This window comes from Nomascus leucogenys, chromosome 15, assembly GCF_006542625.1.
Source record: "Nomascus leucogenys isolate Asia chromosome 15, Asia_NLE_v1, whole genome shotgun sequence".
Taxonomy (NCBI): Eukaryota; Metazoa; Chordata; class Mammalia; order Primates; family Hylobatidae; genus Nomascus; species Nomascus leucogenys.
The window spans coordinates 65,725,862-65,752,056 of NC_044395.1; the positions used below are offsets into that span (position 1 = coordinate 65,725,862).

At 40.8% G+C, this 26,195-nt stretch overlaps 1 non-coding gene across 1 annotated transcript; it reads right to left on the reverse strand.

Annotated features, from left to right (window-relative positions):
* Positions 1 to 6,611: 6,611 nt before the first annotated feature.
* LOC100602885 lies at positions 6,612 to 17,439 on the reverse strand. The gene is made up of 4 exons (XR_004033614.1): positions 17,300 to 17,439; positions 12,949 to 13,117; positions 7,358 to 7,492; positions 6,612 to 6,819 (listed from the first exon to the last, which is right to left on the reverse strand). It is a non-coding gene; the product is annotated as a chromosome 15 C11orf40 homolog (transcript).
* Between the last annotated feature and the right edge of the window lie 8,756 nt (positions 17,440 to 26,195).

Genomic DNA, 26,195 nt, shown 5'->3' on the forward strand with positions numbered 1-26,195 from the left:
CCCAAATGCCCATCAATGATGGACTGGATAAAGAAAATTTGGCACATGTACACCATGGAATACTATGCAGCCATAAAAAATAATAAGTTCATGTCCTTTGCAGGGACATGAAGCTGGAAGCCATAATTCTCAGCAAACTAACACAGGAACAGAAAACCAAACACCTCATGTTCTCATGCATGGGAGTTGAACAACGAGAACACATGGACTCAGGGAGAGGAACATCACATACTGGGGCCTGTCGAGGGGTGGGGGGCAAGGAGAGGGAGAGCATTAGGATGAATACCTAATGCATGGGAGGCATAAAACCTAGATGTGTTGACAGGTGCAGCAAGCCACCACAGCGTATGTATACCTATGTAACATTCTGCACATACATCCCAGAATTTAAAGTAAAAAAAAAAAAAAGCCATGCAACCATCACAACACTCAATATGCAATTTTGCAATGCTTTCCCTTTTTCATTTTAGGGAGGTCAGCTCTAGTGCAGATATAAATCTGAATGACTTGGTGTTAGTCATCTCCTATAGCATTCTGAGTTCAAGGTACAGCCTAAATGCAGAGCATGTCCCTTGAAGTTTATAGGCATTATATGCAGTTAATACACCTAAAGGGCATGAAAGCACAGCTATAGGAATAAGCTGTTAACTTCTCTGAACTAGCAGACTGAAAATTACAATCCAGCTTGATTTTCTCCAGTAGGAACTTATTTTTATGTTAATCCTAGTTATGGATACAGAACTAAATACTCCTGCTTTGAGGCTTTTATTCTGAACTGCTCCTTTCTCCCCTTCCCATTTCTTGGGCTCAGAACAAGTGGGAGGATATAAGAAATGTGACTAAGGGCTTGACCTTTGCTGGGACAAAACTGGATAGTTCTGGGTTGAGAAATACTGTTAAGTTTTCACATTTATCTTAACTCAGGAAATTCAGTCTTTCAGTCACTCAGCTGAATTTTTAGTTGTGTGGGTACTTCCTATGTGGAGGCCCCACTGTGTTCCCCCCTAAGGCTAGTCTACCCTCTACTCCAGAGCCACTCTTGGCAGATGTCGGTTATTTTATGGCTTTTACCTAAAAGGGAAGTGTCAGCCCAAAACTAAAGCTTCGAGATTAGGACAGTTATAGCTAATGGTCTTTTCCCATCCTTAGTGACAGTGTTGAAATTTAATTCATACATGAGATTGAAGGAAACCAGAATATGTTACCCCAAAATATGTCTCAACATAGAAGTTTGAACTAAAGCAATTAAGCAGCAAACAGGAGACCTCCATCCTCCCTACTTTCTGCCTAGAAATAGGCTATCAGTCTACAAACCTTACTCCCATTATGGCTTCTTAGGTATTTACCCTCCCAGTTTACTGCCTTTGGAAGCCTAAAGGTCACTTTGTTTTGTTGTTTCTCTACAATTTTTTTTTTTTTTTTGGTGGAGTGGGGCAGGGTGGGGGGCGGTGGGGAGTGGGGGGCGTGCTGGAGATGCTACATAAGCCTAAGGTCTAAGCCTAGGGTTATCTTTTGAAGTTTTGGCCTTGTGATATGAACGACAGGACACATTAATAAACTTGTTTTCTTGATAATCTGTTCACTGTTGCAGGAGTCTGTCCCAACCACAACCTTACCAGTGTTGAGAAATTAAGTTTCTTCTCCAATGAAACATAGCTTTCTACTCAGACTGCAACCTCTATGCCTTGAATGCTATTGAAGAACTTTGGCTAAAAGCTTAGGGTTTTACAAGTAGATTCATTTACCTCAAAAAAAAAAAAAAAAAAAAAAAAAACAAAAAAAAACCGTATTCTTCTGTAATATAGAATCCATTATACAAATGCCACAAACATGGACGAATCTTAGAAGGGCCTATTAGAATCACAAAGTTGAACAAACAGGGGTAAGAGCAGCTTTTAAAGACTGAGTTCTAAGCATCCCCGAAACTCTTTCTAGGTGTGAGACTGGTGGCAAACTAGCGTAACTGCTAGCTCCTTTTTACCAAGGTCAGTCTGAGAAGTACCACATGTACAAAAACACAAATTAGACTTTGAAGAAGGCTGGGCTGAAGAGTAGTGGTAGGTTTATGAAGTGTAGCCTTGGCCAGAGACAGGAGATATTTAAGCACAGCTATAGGAAGATGCAATAGAAAGCGAACTGTGAGAGTCTGGGCCTTGTTAGTCGCCTGCATTGCCTTGGAACAAACAGTGCCTAGGTAACACTTGCATGAACTCAGAGCCCTGGTTCATATGTCCCCAGAAATACATTCAGGGCAGCAGGGAAGCCCTGTGCTCATGAAAGCCATGAAAAGCAGGTAGAGAGTGACTAGGCAATAGTGCTTCCACCATTTTTTCATATTCTCAGCACTGGTTACTTATTCATGAAGAATTCTTCTTAGATCTGCTTCTCCCTAGGGGCCATAGGTTTCATTTTGTGGGGAGGGAAGGTTTGCTATTCATTTTTATTACTTTTTTGAGACAGTTTTGCTCTTGTTGCCCCAGCTGGAGTGCAATGGCACAATCTCAGCTCACTGCAACCTCTGCCTCCCAGATTCAAGCGATTCTCCTGCTTCAGGCTCCTGAGTAGCTGGGATTACAGGCATGCACCACAATACCCGGCTAATTTTGTATTTTTAGTAGAGATGGGGTTTTCTCTATGTTGGTCAGGGTAGTCTTGAACTCTCGACCTCCTAAAGTGCTGGGATTACAGGCGTGAGCCTTTGCGCCTGGCCAGGTTTGCTATTCATTTTTGGTGTCTTGGCCTTTTCATCCTAGCACTCATTTACCCTCTCATTGGTGCTGGGAAGTCTGGTGCACGTGTATTACCTGATACCACCTGACTATGTGTTCTATCCTAAATGCAATGGGACAAAACAAAGACATTTGAGAAACAAGTACTTCAGAAGCAGCTGAATTGAGTCCATCAGAAAAATCATTAGAACAGCTGAGCCATTATCAGCAGCGTTCACAAGTTTGAATTAGTATGTCCATAAGACCTAGTAAGGCCTTAACCTGGCATGAAGTTTACTCAGTTTTATAGAGAGGACAGGAAGTTGAGCAGTCCACTATCCTCGATCTCAATGAGAAGCCCCACAACTGTCTGTTGAGAAGAGTCAAAAACTCTAAAGATATTTAAAGATATTTATTCTGAGCCAAAAATGACTGATGATGGCCCATGACACATCCCTCAGGAGGTCCTGAGAACATGTTCCCAAGGTGGTTAGGGCACAGCCTGATTTTATACATTTGTGAGACATGAGACATCAAATACATTTAAGAAGTACATGGGGTGGGTGGGGGGCTTCCAGGCTATAGGTAAACTTACATTTTCTCGTTGACAAAAAATTTTCTGGTTTATCTAAAAGACCTGGAATCAATAAAGGAAATGTTCGGGTTAAAAGACTGTGGAGACCAAAGTTCTTTTGAAGTCTCATAGTGGCTGCCCTTAGACAATAGATAACAAGTGTTTCCTATTCAAACCTTTAAAAAGGTGCTGGAGAAAATGTGGCACATATACACCATGGAATACTATGCAGCCATAAAAAATGATGAGTTCATGTCCTTTGTAGGGACATGGATGAAAGAAACTGGAAACCATCATTCTCAGTAAACTACCACAAGGACAAAAAACCAAACACTGCATGTTCTCACTCATAGGTGGGAATTGAACAATGAGAACACATGGACACAGGAAGGGGAACATCACACTCCAGGGACTGTTGGGGGATGGGGGTGGGGGGGGGGATGGGGGAGGGGGAGGGGAGGGGGAGGGATAGCATTAGGAGATACACCTAATGCTAAATGACGAGTTGATGGGTGCAGCACACCAACATGGCACATGGATACATATGTAACAAACCTGCACATTGTGCACATGTACCCTAAAACTTAAAGTACAATAATAATAAAAAAAGGTGCTCGACTCAGCTAATCTCTTCAGGATTGGGAGGGCCTGGAAGAAAAAGGATCTACCTTTGTTAGATTCTTTACAGATGCAGATTTACCTCCACAAATGTCGGCTTTGCAGGGCCATTTCAAAGTATGCCAAAGAAACATGTTTTTTGGGGTGAAGTATTTTGATTTTGTCACGTAATGTTATTCCAGAGACAGATTGGAAAGTCACAATGTATATGTTAAATAAAACCCATCTGATGAGAATTTATGGTTTGTAGGGCATGAGTCCCCAGACCCCTTAGATAGGAACTTGGGCAAGATTAAACAAAAAAAGTCAGTTTAGTCCTCAGATTCTTCACCCCTGCAGGGATGTGAATGGTTGACAAGGATGAGAAGAAAATGTGTATATTACACCTTGACATGGATCACTGCACTGGTATTCCAGTTTGTTATTTCAGTTATATAGGTCCAAGATGTGTGTCATAGGCTCCTGAGTCCAGATATGATTGATCTCAGACCAGTTTTGATACTGACAGGAGACAGGGAAATACTGGGTAGAAGGCAGTTCCCTGGCAAAGTCCCACCCTCAAGCCTGGAAACCCACAGCCCTAAATGGGAACAGGCATTCCTGTTTTAGTGCCCAAAAGTTACCATTTGGTCCACCATACCTAACTATCCTGTACTCTTGTAAACCCTAAACCAAGGGCGTTGGGAGGGCGGCAGGAAGAGGGCAGGACCCTGTACCCTTGTAAACCCTAAACCGAGGGCATTGGGAGGGCAGCAACGTCTAAGAGGAGTTCAACTGGAGACAGTTGGAGAGGAGATTGGCCACTGGATGGCCGAACTCCAGGGGAACATCATCTTCCCACTCTATGCATTTCCTAGCTCCCCACCCATCCCACTGAGAGCCATCTCCACCACTCAAAACCCCTGAGTTCATCCTTTGAGTCTGAGCGTGACCCGATTTTTCCTGGATACCAGACAAGAGCTTGGAATACAGAAAGCTGTCACATTGGCCTGTGAAAAGGCAGAGGGTCAACTGAGCTGTTTAACACAAGCTGTGTGGGGATGGCAAAGCTAAAAGAGCACACTGTAACACATGCCCACTTAGGCTTTGGGAGTCACAGGCACCCACACCCCTGGATGCTACCATGGGGCTAGAGCCCAGGGGCACTCACACTGGCTCCTGCATCTGCCCATCTGCATGCTCCCCCTCCTGTAAGGGTCTCAGTGTGCACACCCCTCAGTGTGTAAGGGGTCTCAGCCAAACATTAGCCACACCCCTGTCACACATCCTGTGAGAGGGGGCTTAGGGAACGCTCCCATTTGTTTCAAGTAAATCAGCTCCTTTCATGTGTGTCTTAACTCAGTAATATGAGTTATTGGAGGGCCTTACTCAATAGTCTAGTTAGAAAACATCTATAAGCATGTTATAAGGGTGTTGGGGGAGATACCTAACATGGAGGCTTGGAGTTCATACAGACTTTTGTTATGTTAGGAATTAATTTGGTTTGTCTCTTATTCCATCATCAACTGCTAATCTTGGTTGTCAGGTATAATTTTACTGCTGATAAGGAAACAATTTATCTTATTAGAAAATGTAGAAACAGATCATGTGGCTGAAAAGTACTTAGGCTTTGAAAGAAAGCATTTGCTAGTAGACTTTGAAAATAGTAATCCTAGGTCAGGCAGTTCCAATGATGCAATTCTCGAACATCTTATTTATTAAATACAAAGATGCTTAGATAGCAGCACTTCTCTAGTAGGAATACAGACCTTTGAAATTCTCATGCATTGAGCTTTTTGGATTTCTCGGGGTGGCGGGGGGGTTGGATATATAAGGGGAACATTGACCACTAGATTCCTGGGCTTTCTAGACTTTGTGGAAGGTAACTACTGACAAACTTACGTAAGACCTGAGTAACTTATTAAAAAAAAGGCCATAACCATTTTATAGTCTATTACATTACGATATTTATAACCCTTTCCCCTGTGTTTAGGCTTAGGACACATTGATTGCATGTGTCTTCCTTTGAGGAAGGTGTCAACAGCTTGTTACGAGTTTGATAGTGATTCCCCTAATCCTTCCCCTAGGGGGACCTATGGCTATTCGGTTCTGGTAGTTTTACACTGGAAAAAAGAATAACCAACCATTTGGAAAATGTTTGACATAAGCTTTAGAGAACACTGATACCCAGCAACCCAAAATTCATTATGGCTCCCTAGTCAGTGGGGGAATAGGAGGCCAGGTAATAGATTTTAGTTCATAGTGGAGTGTAATGGATAGCCAGCTCATAGTGGATCCCCCGATTCTGGAATGCACCTGGTGATCATTTTCCCCAAATGTATAGTCAGAATAGAAATGTCTACTTAAAACTTTGGCCTATGAGGCAAGTGGTGTCAGTGGGAAAAGCTAGACAGAAGCCTTTGAAACTTCCCTTTCTCTGGGCAAGACAGTAAACAGTGTTATGTAACAGAAGGGATACAGAAAGTGAAACTTAAAATGGTTTCAAGGATGCAGTTAATGACTGTCATCATATCCCCATATAGTTCACCAGTATAGCACTCAAAACACAAAGATCCTAGAGAAAGAGTACCTCAAATTCAACCAAATGTTAGCCCCAATTAAGCTGCTTTGCCAGATATGGTATCTCTGCCACAGCACAGTAACACCTGAATCAGCATCTGATTTAATAATCACCATACTGCAGTCACTGATTTTGCAAATGTTTTTCTACATCAGGGCAGGGACTTCAAATAGTTCACATCCACATGAAGTAAAACACGATCCATACACAGTCTTTCCCTACAAAGACCTGGAGCAGTGCTAGGACGGAATATTCTGATGGAAGTGTTTCGTAATCAGTGTGGTCCAATTCAATGGCCAGTCACATGTGGCTATTGAACACTTGCAGTGTTGCATGTTGGTAGCTTTAAGGCTCATATACTACAGAGCATGAAGAATAAACACTAAGAAAACGCCAAAGTTTGTTTCACAGATGGATCAGATAGAGTACGAGCAAAAAAAAAAAAAAAAAATGGATGGCTGCTACATACATATACTAATGGTCAGTGGCAAATTGCTTTACTGCTGGTCAATGGCAGGAAAGGAGAAAATAACTGAAGACCTGTAACAAGTTGGAATGCAATAGAGGCATATGGATTGGAGTGCATGAGCATGTCTACAGAAGAGAAGCACCAAAATCGAGCAGATACTGTGAAGATCCCAGAAATATTTAGAAATTTTGAAGTAGCCACTTCATTTCATACCACAAGAGATAAAAGAATCAACGTGGCCAGAAGGGGAAAGATAATTACTGTTACCAAAGTAGCTCTAAAGCCGTTCAAATTCTATGGCATTGTTATGCTCGTTAATGGCTGGGGCACCAAGAAGTCTCTAGGAGATCCAGCTAGAAACGACAGGGTAAGACATTCCCCATAGACATGAAAAAGACATGGCCTAATAGTTATGTCTCAACACAAACCTGACCTGCTAACCAGAAAGCATGATAAGATCCATTAAGTCACATAGAAGCTGGTGTTTCATTGCTCCCACGGGTAGAAGGGCTGAGATCCAGGAAATAGAGATTTCACTGGACACATGTTCCAGATAGCAAGGTCTTTGAAGGGCAAGTGAAGCTATGATGAAATGAAAGAGCTCTAGGAGGTGGCACATATAGGAAGATATGTGCTACAGAAATTCAATTTACCATTCACCAAAACATCTTGGCTTCTTCCATTTCTGCCCATCCTGGCAGTTTTGAAGTTTTCAGGACACCTAACCCTGAGATTAAAGATTCAGATGTGCCGATATCAGATGGAAGATGCCTGTTGAAACCTGTCCCCTCAATTTAATAACTCCTGAGAAGGACAACAAGGTTGACATTTTAAGTCTTGACATGCCACATAGAATCCTTTTTCCAGCTATCAGGGTAATGGGCCAGTTAGAGCATTTAATGCTTCTTGACCTTGAGGTTTGACAACTTGAGGTGGGGTGGGAGGGGGTGGGGGGTGGCATTATTCAGGAGCATCTCATTTCTTGAGAGAGCCATTGTTTTAATGTCCACTCTGAGTCTAAAGACTCTGACTAAGACTCCAGCTAGGGTTTGCACACTGGAGCTGCAGAGTAAGCATTGTCCTGAAACTTCAGGGCAGTGTTTCAAGGTATATCACTTTCATTGTGAACTTTGTATTATTTGGGAATTTCCCATAATTCCTTCTATTAGCTTTTATTCTAGACCCCTTCCCCTGAGCAGACAAGGGGAAGCTAGCCCCTCATTTCCCAGCTCAGTTCCTGAACTAGGTCTTCTCTGCATCCCAATACCAGTATCTTAGCTACTTCTGTCAGTCACTTGGTCTTTGGGGCCTCTTATTATCTTCCTCTTGATTCTAAATCCTGACATATTATGTGATGGTTAATTTTATGTTATCAACTTGAAAGGGCCATGGGGTGTCTAGACACGTGGGCAAACATTTTAGGTGTCTGAAGGGTTTCTAGATGAGATTAGTACTTGAATTTTTAGATTAAAGATGGCTACCCTCCCTAATGTGGTTGGGCCTCATCCTATCAGTTGAGGGCCTCTGTAGAAGAACAATGGCAGAGTAATTGAGAGCACCCTTCTGCCTGACTGCCTTGAGCTGGGACATTGGTCTTTAACTACCTTCAAGTCAAAGTGAAATGTTGCCTCTTGTCTTGAGCCTAGTTTTTGGACTGGAACTTACACAATCACCTTTCTTGGTCTTCAGGCCTTCACACTTAAACTGGAACTACACCATAAGCTCCCCTGGGTTTGTAACTTGCCAATTCCTTGTAGTTCTGTGTGTACAAACATTTTATTGGTTTTATCTAAAGAATCTTGTTTAATCTGGAAAACCCTTCTCGTTTTCTATGTCCTTTCTCTGGATTAACCCCTGAAACCCAGCCCCCAAAATCCACCAATCCTGCCAACCACTTATTATGGTCTTTTTGTAGGCACAGTAACTTGTTTTTGTCAGCAAGGATCACTTACTTGGTGGAAAAGAGGGAAGTTTTAAAATCAACTTATTTTAGGTTCAGGGTACACATGCAGATTGTTATATGAGTGTATTGTGTGATGCAGAGGTTTGGGATACAAATGATCCCATTACCGAAGTAATGAGCATAGTACCCAATAATTTAACCCTTGCCCTCTCTCCTAGTATACTCCAGGGTTTACAGTTGCCATCTTTATGTCCATGAGTACCCAATGTTTAGCTCCCACTTATAAGAACATGTGGTAGTTTTATTATTCCTGTGTTAATTCATTTGATAATGGCCTCAAGCTCTATGTTGCTGCAAGGGTCATGAGTTTATTCTTTTTTATGGCTGCATAGTATTCCACGGTGTATATGTACTATATCCCCCCCCTCCCCAATCAAATCCACCATTTATGGGAACCTAGATTGATTTCTTGTCTTTGCCATTGCGAATGGCACTACAATGAACATAGAAGTGCATGTGTTTTGGCAGAATGATTTTTCTTTGGGTATATATCCAGTCAAATGGTAGTTCTAAGTTCTTTGGGAATGTCCAAATTGCTTTCTACAGTGGCTGAATTAATTTGTATTCCTACCAAGTGTTGGTGAGCATTTCCTTTTCTCCACAGCCTTATCAGCATCTGATTTAATAATCACCATTCTGACTGGTGTGAGATGGTATCTTATTGTGGTTGAGTTGCATTTCTCTGATTAGTAATATTGAGCATTTGTCTACTGGCTGCTTGTTTGTCTTTTGAGAAGCATTCATGGTGTCACTTTAATGGTTTTGTTTTTTTTTTTTTTTTGGCTTAAGTGGTTTAAGTTCCTTGTAGGTTCTGGGTATTAGCCCTTGTCAGATGCATAGTTTGCAAATATTTTCTCCAGTTCTGTAGGTATGTTTATTCTGATAAAGCTTCTGCACAGCAAAAGAAACTATGTTAAGTCTCACTTGTTTATTCTTGTTTCTATTGCAAATGCTTTTGGGGACTTAGTCATAAATTATTTCCCAGGGCCAATGTCCAGAATGATCTTTCCTAGATTTTAGGATGCTTATAGTTTGAGGTCTTGCATTTAAATCTTTAAATCCATCTTAAGTTTGTTTTTGTATATGGGGAAATGTAGGGGTCCAGTTTCATTCTTCTGCATATGGCTAGCCAGCTATTCCAGAGCCATCCATTGAATAGGGAGTCCTTACCCCACTGCTTGTCTTTGTCAACTTTGTCAGCAATCAGATGGCTGTTGGTATGTGGCTTTATTTCTGTGTTCTCTATTCAGTGCTATTAGTCTAAATGTTTTTGTAGTAGTGCCATGATGTTTTGGTTACTGTAGCCTTACAGTATAGTTTGAAATTGGGCAATGCTATGCCTCTGGCTTTTTTTGCTTAGAATTGCTTTGGCTATTTAAGCTTTTTGGTTCCATATGAGTTTTAGAATAGCTTCTTCTAGGTTCTTTGAAAAATGACACTGGTAGTTTGAAGTAGCATTGAATCTATAGACTGCCTTGGACAGTACAACCATTTTAGTGATATTGATTCTGCCTTCTTGATTTGGCTCTCGGTTTGAATGTTATTGGCATATAAGAGGTGCTACTGATTTTTGTACATTGGTTTTCTATGTGGAACTTTGCTGAAGTTATTTCAGTTCTAGGAGGCTTTTGACAGTCTTTAGGGTCTTCTAGGTCCATGGTTATATCAGAGATAGTTTGACCTTTCCTATTTGGATGTCTTTCTCTTGTCCAATTGCTCTGGCAAGAACTCCCAGTATTATGTTGAATAGGAGTGGTGAGAGTGGGCATCCTTGCTGATATGGTTTGGCTGTCTCTCCACCCAAATCTCATCTTGAATTCCCATGTGTTATGGGAAGAACCTGGTGGGGGGTAATTGAATAATGGTGGCAGGTCTTTCCCATGCTGTTATGATAGTGAGGAAGTCTCACGAGATCTGATGGTTTTCAAAAGGAGTTTCCCTGCACAAACTCTGTCTGCTGCCATGTGAGACATGACTTTCACCTTCCACCATGATTGTGAGGCCTCTGCAGGCATGTGGAACTAATACATTTCCCCTGTTCTAGATCAAGGGTAATGCTTCCAAGCTTTTGTCATTTCAGTGTGATATTGGCTGTGGGTTTGTCATAGATGGCTCATTTTAAAGTACGTTCCTTCGATGCCTAATTTGTTGAGGGTTTGTTACAAAGTGATGTTGAATTTTATCAAAAGCATTTTCTATGTCTATTGCAACGATCACATAGGTTGTTTAAGTTCTGTTTGTGATGAATCACTTATTGATTTGCTATATTGTAACAGCCTTGCATCTCTGGAATAAAGTATATCCGATTATGATGATTTGACTTTTTGATGTGCTGTTCGATTTGGCCTGCTAGTATTTTGAGGATTTGTGTGTCCATACTCAGGGATATTGGCTGGCAGTTTCATTGTCTTTGCCAGGTTTTGGTGTTAGGGTAATGTTGCCTTTGTAGAATGAGTTAGGGCAAGTCCCTCCTCAATTTCCTGAGGTAGTTTCAGTAAAATTGGTACTAGCTCTTTATGTGTCTGGTAGAATTTGTGAATCCATCTGGTCCAGGGTTTTTGATTGATAGGTCTATTACTGATTTATTACTGATTTACTTTTAGGACTCCATATTTGTCTTTTTAGGGTTTTAATTTGATTCAATCTTGGGAGGTTGTGTTTCCAAAAACTTATGTTTCCTCTAGTTTTTCTAGTTTGTATGGATGGAGGTGTTCATTATAGTCTGATAATATTTTGTATTTCTGTGGGATCAGTTGTATTGTCACCTCTCACTTGACTGCACTTATTGAAATCTTTTTGTTCGTTTGTTAGTCTAACTAGCAGTCTAGATATCTTGTTTATCCTTTCAAAAGCCAACTGTTGGTTGATTCTTCATATGGATTTTTGGGTCTCAATTTCATTCAGCTGATTTTAGTAGGGTTTTTTTTGGGCTAGCTTTGGGATTAGTTTGTTCCTGTTTTTCTAGTTGTGGATGTGATGTTAGATGATTAGTTTGAAATCTTTCTAGATTTGTTGTGGGCAGTAAATGCCATAACTTTCAACTGTTTTTGCATCCCAGAGATTTGCATATTGCATTTGTTTACTTATTTCAAAGAATTTCTACCACAAATTTTGTTTACCCAAAAGTTATTCAGAAGTTGTTTAAATTCCATGTAATTGTGGTTGAGAGATCTTGGCATCAATTTCTATTTTTATTTCATTGTAGTCCTAGAGTGTATAGTTGATATGTTTTTGGATTAAGACTTGCTTTATGGCTGAGCATGTGGTTGATCTTAGATTATGTTCCCCCTTTGCTGTTGAAATGAATGTATGTTTTGTGGTTGATGAATGGAGTATTCTGTGTCTATTAGGTCGAATTGGTTAAGTGTCAAATTTAAGTCCAGGATTTGTTAGTTTTCTGACTTGATCTGTCTAACACTGCCAGTGGGGTGTTAAAGTCCCTCACTATTGGGTGGCAAAGTCTTCTCATAGGTCTGGAAGTATTTGTTTTATGAATCTGGGTGCTGCAATATTGCATGCATATGTACTTATGATAGTTAAGTCTTGTGGAATGGAACCCTTTATCATTATGTAATTCCCTTTATTGTTGGTTTAGTGTCTGCTTTATCTGATGTAATAGTGACTCCTTTCCCCCATTCGTATGATTTTTTCCAACTCTGAGTTTATAAATGTCATTATGTATGGGTCTTGGTTAATCCAACTTGGAACTTTGACTTTTAAGTGGGGTGAAAAAACTCAGACATTAACAATTCATGTGATTTATTAGGTAGTGTTTGTTAAGCTTATGCTTTTTATATGCTGCTATGGTTTGAATGTGTGTACACCCTCAAAATTCATAAGTTGAGACCAGGTAAGTGTTAGGAGGTGAGGCCTTCAGGAGGTAATTGGTAGAATTCTTGTAAATGGAATTAGTGCCTTTATAAAAGGGTACCAGAGACCCCTCGTTGCTGTTATATTTGGACAGCAGCTGCTGAAAGTGCATATTAGCTTGGGCAGTACTTCCTTACTCCCAGGGCACTGCTGCATTCCTTGAAGGTCATCCTTGAGGCCAGACACAGTACCCTAAAGCAAGGTCTTTTTATCATCTTCTGCCAAGGTGTGGCCGTTATCACCCATCACCACACTAGACGGCACTGTTAGTGGGTGGTTGGCCTGGTGTATGAACACATCCTTATCTAAGTTAAAGGCTCTGTAGAAGTTTAAAAGGATATTTTTGGATGTTTCCTATCATGAGCCATCACAATCTGAAACACAGGAGTCTTTATTTTACCCTGAGTCAAGATAAGCTCTTCAAAAGAAAGGCAGCCACAGGTGAGGGTGGCTAGCTTTACTGGTTTGACAGTCTCAGTATGTGATGAAAGGCATCTGTGAGCTCCCGAATTAAAGGCATAACTCTGCCCTCAGTCAGGCAGAAGTAGCTATTCATGAAACTCCTAGGAAAATGCTTTGAAAGCCCTTTAAGCAATAGGCAACTATGAGTCCTTACAGGAAGGGCACTTAGATTTTTTTGTGTGTGTGTGTGTATGCTTAAGGGTTATACGGTTTTGTTAATGGATACTGGTGAGGTTTGGGCCTTTAGTGGTCATCACCTGAATGACATACATTGTTCCCATTAATTTCTCATCCATCCTCTCCCCACCCTTCTGAGTCTCTAGGGTCTGTCATTCTACCCTATATAGCTGTGTACGCTTAGGTTTTACCCATCAACAAGGGTCTCAGGGTACTTCATGACTTCTGCCTCTATCAGGGTTCTTCCATTCTGAGGGCAGAAATGTCTTGGAGGATGAAGGAAGGAAGATGACTTCTAGGGTCAGCATCACAATCCCATTTACTGGTCCAATTCCATCCCCTAGCCATGTACATTTCAGAGATGTTGTTGCTCAGAGCAGAGAACATTGAAGTTAAGTGGAGACCCCTCAACTGTAGGAACATCAGCTGAGCAACATCAGAGATCCCTATTAGAAAATGGGGTCAAGAAATCTGTAGATTCTATATGAAGTATGGAAAAGAACTTGTGGGTCTATGGTCCCACAAGAAAAGCAAGATAACAGTGTGAGGATCAATTCTAGTCTAGAATTGAGGTCATAAGGGAACCTGAACAAACTACTAAGGAAAGAGTAATCTCAAGGACTAAAACATCTAGGAACCCAAGAAAACACCTAGGAACTTAAAGTATGTAGTAAGAGGGACCATGTATACCTCTATAAGGACAAAATAAGAATCGAGTTGTAAACTTTGTTTTGTTTTGAGACGGAGTTTTGCTCTTGTCACCCAGGCTGGAGTGCAACGGCACCATCTCGGCTCACTGCAACCTCTGCCTCCTAGATTCAAGTGATTCTCTTTCCTCAGCGTCCTGAGTAGCTAGGATAACAAGCGCCCACCACACCTAGCTTTTTTTTTTTTTTTTTTTTTTTTGAGACGGAGTATTGCTCTGTTGCCAGGCTGGAGTGCAGTGGTGTAACCTTGGCTTGGTGCAACCTCTGTCTCCCAGGTTCAAGGGATTCTCCTGCCTCAGCCTCCCGAGTAGCTGGGACTACAAAGCATGCACCACCACGCCCAACTTGTTTGTGTTTTTAGTAGAGATGAGGTTTCACCATGTTGGCCAGGATGGTCTCGATCTCTTGACCTCGTGATCCACCCACCTGGGCCTACCAAAGTACTGGGACTACAGGTGTGAGCCACCATGCCCGGCCTAGATTTTTAAGCTTGAACAGCAAAGGAAGAGGAAACGATGAACAGTGGCTATAAACACCCTAGTGATATGTCCGTTTCCCAGTAAAAGTCACTCCCTAGCCTTGTGGTCTCCCAGTTTCCATCAAGACAAGTGGAATCAGAACCTAAATGAACACCAAAGGGTCTTCCAAATCTCAAGCCATCAAAAAGGTCAATTGAGAGAGAAGGGAGAGAAGAAAACTTAAGTCAGAATAATGGAACTCTCATGTTCTGAAAAAAGACTTTGTTAGGGAAAAAAGCCTCAGCCAAGGCAAGCATCCTAGAAAGTGAAGTAACATTGAGCCCTTCCTGAGAGAATGCTTAGATGGCTTCAGAAAAGAAAGCTATAAAGTAAAGGCATCAAGAGAATGGGATATGTACGTATAAGCAGCTTCCTTCTAATGGGAAACATTTTGAGTTGGCAGGGAAGTAGCCCACAACTTTCCCTATCAATAATGGTAAGGCCAGTTCTTAAGAGGAGATTGTGCCCGACTTACAAGTGAAGCTTGAGCCAACTAGAGGGTTCCCCCAGCTCCGGCAAAAAAAAAAAGAAAACCCACGGAGTTTCACTCTTGTTGCCCAGGCTGGAGTGCAACAGCACAATCTCTGCTCACCGCAACCTCCTACCCCCAGGTTCAAGCGATTCTCCTGCCTCAGCCTCCCAAGTAGCTGGGATTACAAGGCATGCGCCACCATGCCCGACTAATTTTGTATTTTTAACCGAGATGGGTTTTCTCCATGCTGAATCAGGCTGGCACTCGAGCTCCAGACCTCAGGTGATCTGCCTGCCTTGGCCTCCCATAGTGCGGGGATTACAGGCGTGAGCCACCGCGCCCGGCCAAGGTCCTTATTCTAAGCCTTCTGCTGTAAGGGACGTTAAGCCCACGAATTAGAAACAGCCTTCCTAGTGAAAGCAGGGTTAATGCTCCCATCCCAGGCTCTTAGTGAGGCCCTTCTTTAGGAACTGTTCCTAGTCTGGGGTTATTCCAACGGCCCCACAATAACTACAGAAAGAAAGTGGTGAGAGGAAGGATGAGCTTTACCAGAACTAAGAAGTATTTTCTAGTATTCCACTAGCCCAAAGCATCTCAGTTCAGTGCTGATTTTCACTATTTCGTTAGTGAAAGCGAGGAATGTTGAACTTGTTCGAGTCTTCACTTCCTGGGCAAGTTGTGGGATTATGAGAGAGATAGAAGAAATAGGACTAAACCTAGGTGACTTATTCATTTTGTCTCTTTCACAGAGAATCAGCGGGAATTTTTTAACTCTTAAAGTAAGCAGAAACAGAAAAAGCTGAAAGAAAGACACAGAAAGGAAAAACTAACTTAGAAGTCTCCCAGTCTCTACCCAAACTACCCAGACCCCACCCACCTCATTTCAGTCAGGGGCTTACAGAACCTACGGGGAGTTGAAGTTTAACTTAAGTAGAAGGTGAGAGAACGCCATTGGTCAGAATTCTTGAAGCCTGGATTGGCTGGAGCCATGGAGGCTCCTGAACCCACTAAACCAGAAGCAAAGTGGCAGCTGGGAGCTGGTGCTGATTTTTTAAATTGGGAGACTCCTGAGTGTGTTCACCTGTAACTACAGTATCATAATTCACCTTCCAAAATTTAACATCAGGATTCACAAGAAAAAAAAAGTTGCAATTGCCAGACATGGGCTAGAATCTTAAACTTGACAGTAAAGAAAATGAACTACATTGTGAAATATACATCACTCCCTAGATTCTATGATCAGATCTAGAACCAACTCAGAATAAAGTCACATAACCAATATTAGTTAACTTTCAGTGAATTTTTCCTCTCTATCAAAAAGTATCTTTTAAACTAGCAAAAGAAGAAGAAAAGGGAAGCATATGGTTTAGCATGGTAAGGATTCTCCTGTCCTAATTGTGTTCAGGACAACTTAGAAAACAGTTTTCTGGGTCCTCATTTCCAGCCTGCCAGCTTATAATCACACTTGAGAGACTACTTTCTGGGGCCAGTCCTGCTATCAACTGTCTTAAGTTGGGTTCCTTAGAAACTGACTTTGAGACCTTTCCATGCTGAAAGTTTATCAGAAAGTAAGCTCAGAAACAATGTCTCAACAGGTGCAAAGGGAGCAGAATTTTGCAGAGGGAGAAGGTGAATTACAACGCAGTTTCATCAGACTTCCCAGCTGATTTACGAGAAACTCTGGAGTAGAGCTGGTCCTACACACGTGTCCTGAGTTAGGCAAGGGAGTCAGGCCTTTACACTCACCATCAACTAGTCATTAAATACAATCATTGCAAATGGAGGGTGGCTAATTTAGGGTAATAGAGTTCCCTTTGGCTGAAGGTAATTCCTGGAAAGAAATGTAGGTGTGAACTATCAGCAGCTGATAGCTCCCAGCTTATGAGGTAATGAGTGCTTCAAGGGGGATTTGTGTGGAGCTACACAGCTTACAACTGGGGAAAGTTCATATCTGATTAGTCTTCTGAAAGGACTTGAGATGGGTGTCAGATCCCAGGGTTCAGGTCCAGCCCATGCTGAAGTCCGAGGGGAGTGGGTGGATGAACAGAAAGAACACTCAGGGGTCCATAGGCAGGTGAAAGATGACTTCATTCAGCAGCACTTCTTATTAACAACTTTCTCACACTGTCCACCTTTATCTCAACTGTCTGCTCCTGTGGCTCCTGCCGCCCCCATGCCTGCAGCTGCATAGCCGGCTCTCCCTTGGCCTCAGGGTCAGCAGCTTAACTCTTTCTCTCTCTGGGCACCAGCATGAGCCATGTTGTGGGTCCCCTCTGTCCATCTGCAACATGGACAGCTTTGGCTCTCTTTCTCTAGGCACCAGCGCCTGCACTAGAGCCATGCTGAGTTGAGCCAAGCCCCAAAAGCCCCTGTACAGTGTTAGCAGGACAATTATACCTTTTACATACAATAGTGGCTCAGAGCCAAGTATGAACTTACACAAACAATCTATATAACAAGTAGAAGTGTGCACCTGTGCAACAAACTTGTTGAATCATGCAGGCCTGGAAATCTGCCTTGGCTTATTCCTTGACCAAAACACATCCATATACCTTACCATGGGTGAAGGGAATAAATGGTCAGACTTTTCCTGATGATAGAATGGACTCTCCTATTGTTGGTCCCATGCTTCTTATCATAGTTCCTGTTTGTTAAGACATTATGAAACAGGTAGAATAAAATTAAACATAATTTAAAAATATAATGAGGACCAAAAATAAATAAAAGTCAATAAGAAGCAATATAAACAGACAAAAAATATATTCACCTTCTCAATTTTGGTTTTCAAAAGATTCAGGCATAAAATAACACAAACAAAACTATTAGAATGAAAATATCAGAGACAAATTTGGAAAATACATTTAAAGCTCACTTAAAATGTGCTTGTATTTATTGGTTAACTTTTTAGCAATGGAAATTGTAGAGAAGGACACACGTAGAGAGCCGGAAGTGATAAATTCTCCTGGCAGGAGGCCAAAGACCTTAAGTAATTGATGTGTCTTGACCTGAACCTCAATCTCAAGAGACTCATTAAGCTGATCCATCTCTAAGGATATTCTGCTGTTTGAATAATTCTGTTGCATTCTCTGTAACAAAAAAGAGATACTTTTGTGAAGAAATAACTAGAATCTTGCAGATTTTTTCATTAGATGGTATTATGGCCTCTTGATGGCCCAAAATGAATTTATTCCCTTGGAAAATATGACAGGGTTCTTCCTAGTGAAAATTAGCTCAAGCAAAAAGGGCTGTGTGACTGAAATGGGACTTGTGTATCAATACTTGCACGCATGCGTGTATGCACACACAAACACACGTACACACACAAGCCTGACACTTGCCTTTATGCTGAGGTGGCAAATATGAACAAAGCTTTGGCCTAATGAATTGCAGACTTAATCCCTAGTTCCCCTCAACATAACTTCTGAGGTTATAATGTCTGCAGGCAAAGATTTCCACTATACCCTAAAATCTAGCCACTTGTCGACTATATCATCTCTTCCTTTTATGCTATACTTTCTTCAGCTGCCTAATGTGTGTCCTAGTCCGTTTTAAGTGCAAATTTCCATTATAAAAAAGACTACAAAATGGATCCAAACAGGTTGGAGTCATTAGAGTTACTGAATATAGACCTATATGTCACTTTATCACCTAGAACTTCATCTAAATTCTCTTTCTTGGCTTCACTCTGGAGCTTAACATACCCCTGATGCCTACAACGCTGATGTGAAAAGTATACATATTAACATTTGAGAAGTCCTATTCCAAACCACTCCAATATTTGCTACTATTTTATTTAGTATTTTTGGGTCAGTTCTTATAAGAAGACTAGTCTTTTTTCTTTTTTGCACACTCTTCGCCAAGTTCAGCCATCAACATTAATCATCAATACCGTGTTACCCTTTAAAGGGTGAGAAAAACAGTAAGACAGGGTAAGATGGAAAGCAATGTGTGTTTATAACTAATTTGGACAGTGAAATCTCATTGCTTTTGCAGAATTCTATTCATTAGAAGTGAACCATGAGGCCCAGTACCACTCAGGAAGCGGGGCTTACACTGGGGCACGAATGCTAGAAATGGAACACTGGGTTTCATTTGTGATAACTACTACAGGTACCTCCTGGGGAATCTTAGTAATATTTGGGGCAGGGGACTTTCAGGACCTCAAGATTCTGCATCAACTAATGTAAATAGCCAAGTTAATAGACTTAGATGACATGTGTGTTCCTGAGGATATATCTTTATGTATTTCTAAATGCCTCTTTTGTGTTGGAGTATAGTGTGGAGATTTGAAAATGGAGAGATGAAGGAACTGAACTGTTTTTTGAAGTTTGAAGACCTTGTCAATATTTCTTGGGTTTCTTTAGCCATATTATCTTGAACACAAGAAGGCAATTTTAGATGGATACAAAATCAAACATTTCTGCTCAATTTTTGAGATATACAACTCTTACCTATTTTTCTCTCCTTTTTCTGTTCTCTTACAGGCTATGGCAGCTTTGTTCAATGATTGGTTTTATGTCATCCTAGGCATTCTTCTATATGATGCAGGTTAAAAAGGTTGAATGGCAAGGACTATGAGCAAATAATGATAAAGGAGGGACAATCAAAGATGTTGGAAGCTCTTGCCTCCACATAGAATACCTTCTCTTATATCATTATTCTGTTACGTTAGGTCTTTGTCCTTTTTGGAATATTTCTATTTGGAAGTCTTCTGCCATGGGATTGGGAATGAAAAAGTAAGTTTAAGGCAACCATCTGTTTGTGAGGATCCGCTACTGCTCTGAATGCTTCAGTGGGAACAGGTTGAATCTTAGCAGAGAGTATCACAGTTTAGCTGACTCATCTCATGCTGGGGCTACTTAAATCATATCTTAATTGTCTTCTGCATTTGATTGTTCACTTATCAATGTTCAATATGCTAGTTGATGTTTATGTTATGGCCTGCTCTCTGAATGACCCTACAGGAAACAGGATGCACAGGTTTTGGAGTTCAAAATACTAAGCAGGTGTTGGTAGGACTAGTCATTTTGCAGGCTTGAAGAATGGGTCTTCTATCAGATGTGAAGTTAAACTGAAGTCCACCTGGTCTTTAAGAATGTGCTAGTTTAGGCTGAAGAAGGCACAAAGCCTCTTCCCACTCCTTGCTCATCACCCCTCAAAATAAGACAACAAATGGCCTCTGAACATTATCTTCATAAATATCTATGTCTCCATTGAGGATTGGGGGAACTGGGAATATGCAGCATTGTCTCCCGATTTTTTATACTTCCAAATATTTATATATTCTTTGCCATTAAAAATACAATAAACTTTATATCTTCTGCCTGTTGACTTCTTTCTCTCAACTTTACTTCTTCCCAAAGATGATGCCCAGGCAGAAGTCATGACCTTTAAAAATGGCCCCATACACCCCTCTAGCCTCTTGTATTTTCATTCCTTTTGAAGTCCCCTGACTCTGCCACCTCTGGTTTATTATCTATTTGGAGAACATTTCCCTTATCATACCTTTGTGCTCAGGCACATTTCTTATCTCCAGTTTGAAAAGCTCATCTTCCTTGCTCTCCCCAACATTCTCTTTCCCTTCTCTATTCAATAGGACATTATAGTACTGTAATGGGAAACATTTAACTAGCAAAGGCTACCTTGAGTCCCCAGGCAGAATGAGGAAGTGAACTGGACTTTGAAATATTAAGTACACTATTAGTGTGAATAGTTCTATAATAAAATAAAGTGACTTATGGTTATCAGAATTTAGATCTTAACTCTCTTGCTTACTAACTTTGTGAACTTTATGAACCTCGGCTTCATCTATGTCAATGCAATGATGACAGTTACTTCAGGAGGTTCTGAAAACTGACTGAGATAGTTTTTGAAAAGCATTTATTAGGATGCCTGGCACACAGTGGCCTTTCACAAATCCTACCAATATTGGATCTTCTTTTTTCCTTCAGTTTGTACTCTATACTCTTGGTCTAACTTTTAGGTATCCTCTGAGGACTTGAAGAAACAAGGACTCTCCAGCCACTAAGCATCTGCCTCCTCCTGCAATCTGGAAAGCCCCAGGGGCCAGAGCACAAAGAAAAAAGCAGTCTCTGGAGGAGTTGCAGTGTTTGGCTGCTGGGCAGAGGCCAAGGTAAGGTGGGTGTCCAGGGACAAGGCAGGATGATAGAGTATCCAGAGGGAAAAGAGAGCTCCCAATGGGAATTCTTTGGAAAAGAAAATACTTCTCCCCATGACTCTCCATTGTTCATTGATTTTGTGTCATTTTTTCCTGCTCCTCTTGAAGAGTCCTGTACAAATTCCTCTTCTTTTGAGTAAAAGAAATGTAGACTACTGGGCATCAACCCATCAGGGAAAGTTGAATAGAGAAAATTCCAAGGATGTAGGTAACTGACCTGGGAATCAGGTGTTGGGCTGATAGAGATCGAGTATCGGGCTGATGACATGACGTCAAGGCTGGGTCACCCCAGAATGAAAGTTATAAGCCCTCATGCCTCCCATATAGGGCTGTCTAGGTCTGGTGGTATATCTGCTATCAAGACTTTATGGAAATGATGTTCGGATGAGGGAGGTGGAGAGGGAATGGAAATATGGTTACTTTGCTTCAAAGCAGAGAGAGGAAAGGGTAAGTCCAATTTTGAGTTGGTGGAGTAACAGTTTTCAGGGACCAAGAGAAGTTATAAGAAAATAATCCAAGCAATAGGGGTGACTGGGAGTATGCTTGGTGGGACAGTGGAAGTACTCAGGAAAAGGCACAGGGTTGTCATAAAGGGAAAGGCTCTATTCAAATGAATTATGCATTAGTTCTTTTACCTTTAAGACAATTTCGACTTGAATTATGTACTTCCCACTCTTTTAATAGAAATGAAAAATCCTCACAGGTCTTGTGCTTTGTGAATCATGAGTTATTAACATTAAGAAACTTTTAATTTTTATATTTATTTCTTTTTCCTTTCTTTCTTTTTTTTTTTTTGAGATGGTGTCTCCATTCTGTCATCCAGGCTGGAGTGCAGTGGCATGATCTTGGCTCACTGCAACCTCCACCTTCCAGATTCAAGCAATTTTCGTGCCTCAGCCTCCTGAGTAGCTGGGACTACAGGTGCTGGCCACCATGGCCAGCTAATTTTTTGTATTTTTAGTAGAGACAGGGTTTCGCCATGTTGTCCAGGCTGAACTCTTGAGCTCAGACAATCCTCCCACCTTGGCCTCCCAAAGTGCTAGGATTACAGGCTGAGCCACCATGCCCGATCGAACATTTTAAAGCTACTTTTCGGCGACTGGCCCTCCAGATCTGCAGGTGAATGTTTCCACGGGATTAAAAACAAAGACAGGTGCAGTGCTAGAAATATGTCTTAGGAGAGCTTGGACAGAGCATTCTGAAAACAGTATGCCTTACCAGCCTGAGAGCAATAGTATGTATAGCTTGATTTGTTCCTACATAGGTGTGTTCATGTGTTCACATTGTAATTATTCATCTAACTGAACACTTGAGATTTGTGCATTTTCCAGCATGTCCATAATGGCTCAAAAACAAAACCAGAAAATGAAGGAACAGGCAGTTGTGTGAGATGTTTTGGTAAAACAGGAAGAAAAAGAGTCACTGGCAACAGATCCTTGATGGAGATGACATTTGATCTTAGCCAAGAAATTTTCAGTATCAATACATTGAGTAAAATAAATATTTTAAAAAGAAACAGCCAACAAAATCAAATATCCTGTTCTTTGAAAAGATTACTTACAATTAAATCTATAGCAGTGCTAATTAAGAAGAAAAGTAAATGAAGAATTAAAAAAAAGACACCACTCTCGAGGGCATGAAAGGTATGCCCAGTTAATTTCCAGGGCTGGGGAGAGGACGGATGAGGCAAGCATCAGCTGAGGCTGCCTCTTGAAGAAAGGTGAATTTACACAGGGCAGCCAGGGGAGGAATAACCTGGATCAGAGGTGAGTGGGGAAGAGGCTGTTTGGATCCTCAAGCTTTCTGCAGTCCTTTACGCAATAATGCACAAGCCTGAGTTTGTGGCATTCAGAACACATGCGGCAGTTTCAAGCATATCCTGAATTTTCTTTCACTCTTTACTACCATTCTACTTCAAAAGCTTTCCCTCATCTTCTTGTGATCCATCAGTTAAGATGTCTCACCTAGTGTCCCAGCAGTTTACAGTAAGCTCCTATAAACTGACTGCGATGTGGAGCTCACTACTGTATTCAATCTGTACCATGATATAGCATTTCTTAAACTCAGGGGTTTTCTTCTTGTTGTAGGTTTATTTCTTCTATACAGACCACAGTTTGTAATCATGTCCCAGAAATTTGGCTTTTTCGAAAACAACTGAGGACTCCTATCACAGTTGTTGTTGGCACATGGGTGTGGAGTGAATCGGTGCTAGGCTTTCTAGGAGGTTAATTGAAGGGGCAAACATATGTCTTTTGGTTAGGATTGAGAACCTGGTAAATGTTCCTCTAGTGCTTGGCTAACAGAGAAAATGTCTACTGCAGTAGATGGGATTCTGAGCATAGAATTCCATTAATCTGATCCATCTCATCACTCAGGTAGAAGTGATGCCCCTGATGAGAACTTAAAAAGGGGAAACTAGAGACAGTATACAAGGGTAGGGATATGGCAGATTCTTACTATGGAAACCCTTTATTCAGGAGAGGCACAGGAAGAAATAGATAAAGCAAGCTAGTCTTGAGGCTTGGCAAATAAGCACACATCATTTAAGAGTGCCTGAACACCTAAGACGGTGCTTGGGCTATATATGACTACTGTTATGTCAACACAAATCACACAATTGATGTGGTGAACTACTAGGCTGAGGCCTTGAGAGACACAATTAGAATCATGAAGGTTTGAGAAAACAGATCACGTGTCCTTAACATATTCTAGTCCATTCTTGGCATCTGGAGTTCAGGTCTGTGACCAACCTACATGTCCATTTCTCTGGAAGTGAAATGATCTAATGGCAATAGGAAAAAGAGTTGAAGTAGCAATTTAGCCTGAAAAAGAAATATTTGTCACACCTGCCTCCACTCCTTAATCTGAATTCAGTTTGGCAAGAGTTGGTATATGACAGCAGAAGTGGAACCATTCTTAGGCTTTCTTATTAAAGATGGGTTGTAGGCAAAAGTAAGGGAGATGTTGTCACAGGTGTGATGAAGAAAAAAAATAGCAAGCTAGCAAATAAAAAAAAATTCTAAACTTGAGAACTGATCTATAATGGGACAGAGAGTGGGCTCCTCATCACAGTCCAATTAGAAGAATCTTGCTGTGTATAGCCTGTGGTTGAGACATCTTCAGCGGTAGATTATGGGAGGACAGGAGAAAAGCTTCAGGCAGTGTGGTTTGAGTGGCTTTTTACTTTTTAATAGTGGTCTTCAAGTCACACACACCCATTTAAGGAAGCTACTTGGAGCAATCTAAAAGTATGGGATTTATGCAGGGAAAACAGTTTAATTTTATATTAGCTACATTTTATTGAGCACCTAAGCACCAAGCATCATGCTAAGCATTTTTACAAAGCTTATCACTTAAGTCTCAAAATATCTCTATGATGTATGTACTATTATCTCCTTTTTATGTATGAGGAAACTGGGGCTTGGTGTGTTTACATAATCTGACTAAGGCAAAGTGGCTAGCAAGTGATAGAGTGGATTTTTAAGTCTGTGGGTATGAATCTAGAACCGATACTTTTTGCCTCTTTGCTATTCTGCCTCTTGATGATGTAGGAACAGTACCACATTTTGAGTGTGGTACATGAAAGTATGCAGGATTTGTAGGCTGTATTCTGAAGAAAAAAACCTAGGGGTTCCATGAAGAAGATCAGCCAATGTCTCCCAAAGCTGAATGTTACCACCAGAAGAAGCAGTGCCCCTTGCAAGGCGTATTCTCACATGGCTGGGAAAATGTGTCCATGACCAAACACCACATGAAATCATTGAAACCAATCATCCTAAGGAGAAAGTAACTAAAGGGCTACCACGCAGGATTGTAATGGTAGTTTAGGCTGACTACTGCTATTTTGGGTTCTCCAGCCAGATTATTACAAATTATATGATATGGTAACACCTGAAAGAGGTAATGGATGGTGAACGCAGCAATAAACAGAGATCAACAAGTGGCAGAGCTCAGCTGCTGGCTGTTAACAGCAGTGCCTATCTTTGTCTCATCAAACCTGGCCAAGTGAAACCCCTAATCTGGTTTTATCCACAGCTGTCTTCTTGACTATCCATGTTGGGCTGGATGGACACCTGGGAGTCATAGCTTAAACCCAAAACTTATCACACACTTACTACATGATCTTGGCTAGAATATTTAATCTCATTTAAGTTATACAAACTATGTTGTATGGAATGGACATTTGATCTATTTTACAAATGGAGGAATGCACTCAGACTATGAATACTACACTTTTTAACATAGTACTAGCACATACTATGTTCATAATAAAGTGCTTAACTTTCTAAAGGATAAAGCTTCTTTGTTGCCTGGAATGTCTTGGTAGTTTATCATGAAAAAATAGCCTTGAAAAATCATAAAAGCTTATTGGGGAAAGTTCATCTATAAGGTAGTCCCAAGGTTTTCTTTGTAGTATTTTAATCTATTAATTGAACCTAAGTAAATAGGATATTCAGGGCAAAGTTTAGAGAAGGTAAGGATTATAAATATTTCCAGGTACTTTATTATATCCTATGGAAGGTGATTATGTTGTTCTCTAATCTTATTTTTCCCAACTCATTCATGTATTTATTTTACCACAAGGATATTATTTTCGTATTTTTATATAGGCACTGTACCAAGGATAAAAATATGACATGTTTGACCTCAGGAAGTTTTTGTTCATAAAATAATTAGTAACTGAGCATACAGAGATGAAAGACAGATTCATTTCTGTTTATCCTTCATTCTGTGGAAACTTAACCATAATAAATATATATTAATAGACTTCTTTTAATAGACTTGTGACCTCAATTATGGATTACACCCTTTGTATAAGATCATAAACAAGAGACATACACCTTAATGCACACAATAAAGTCTAGGGAGAGCATTACAATGATCAATTTATTCTCTCTGAGGTCACGACAGGAGATTGC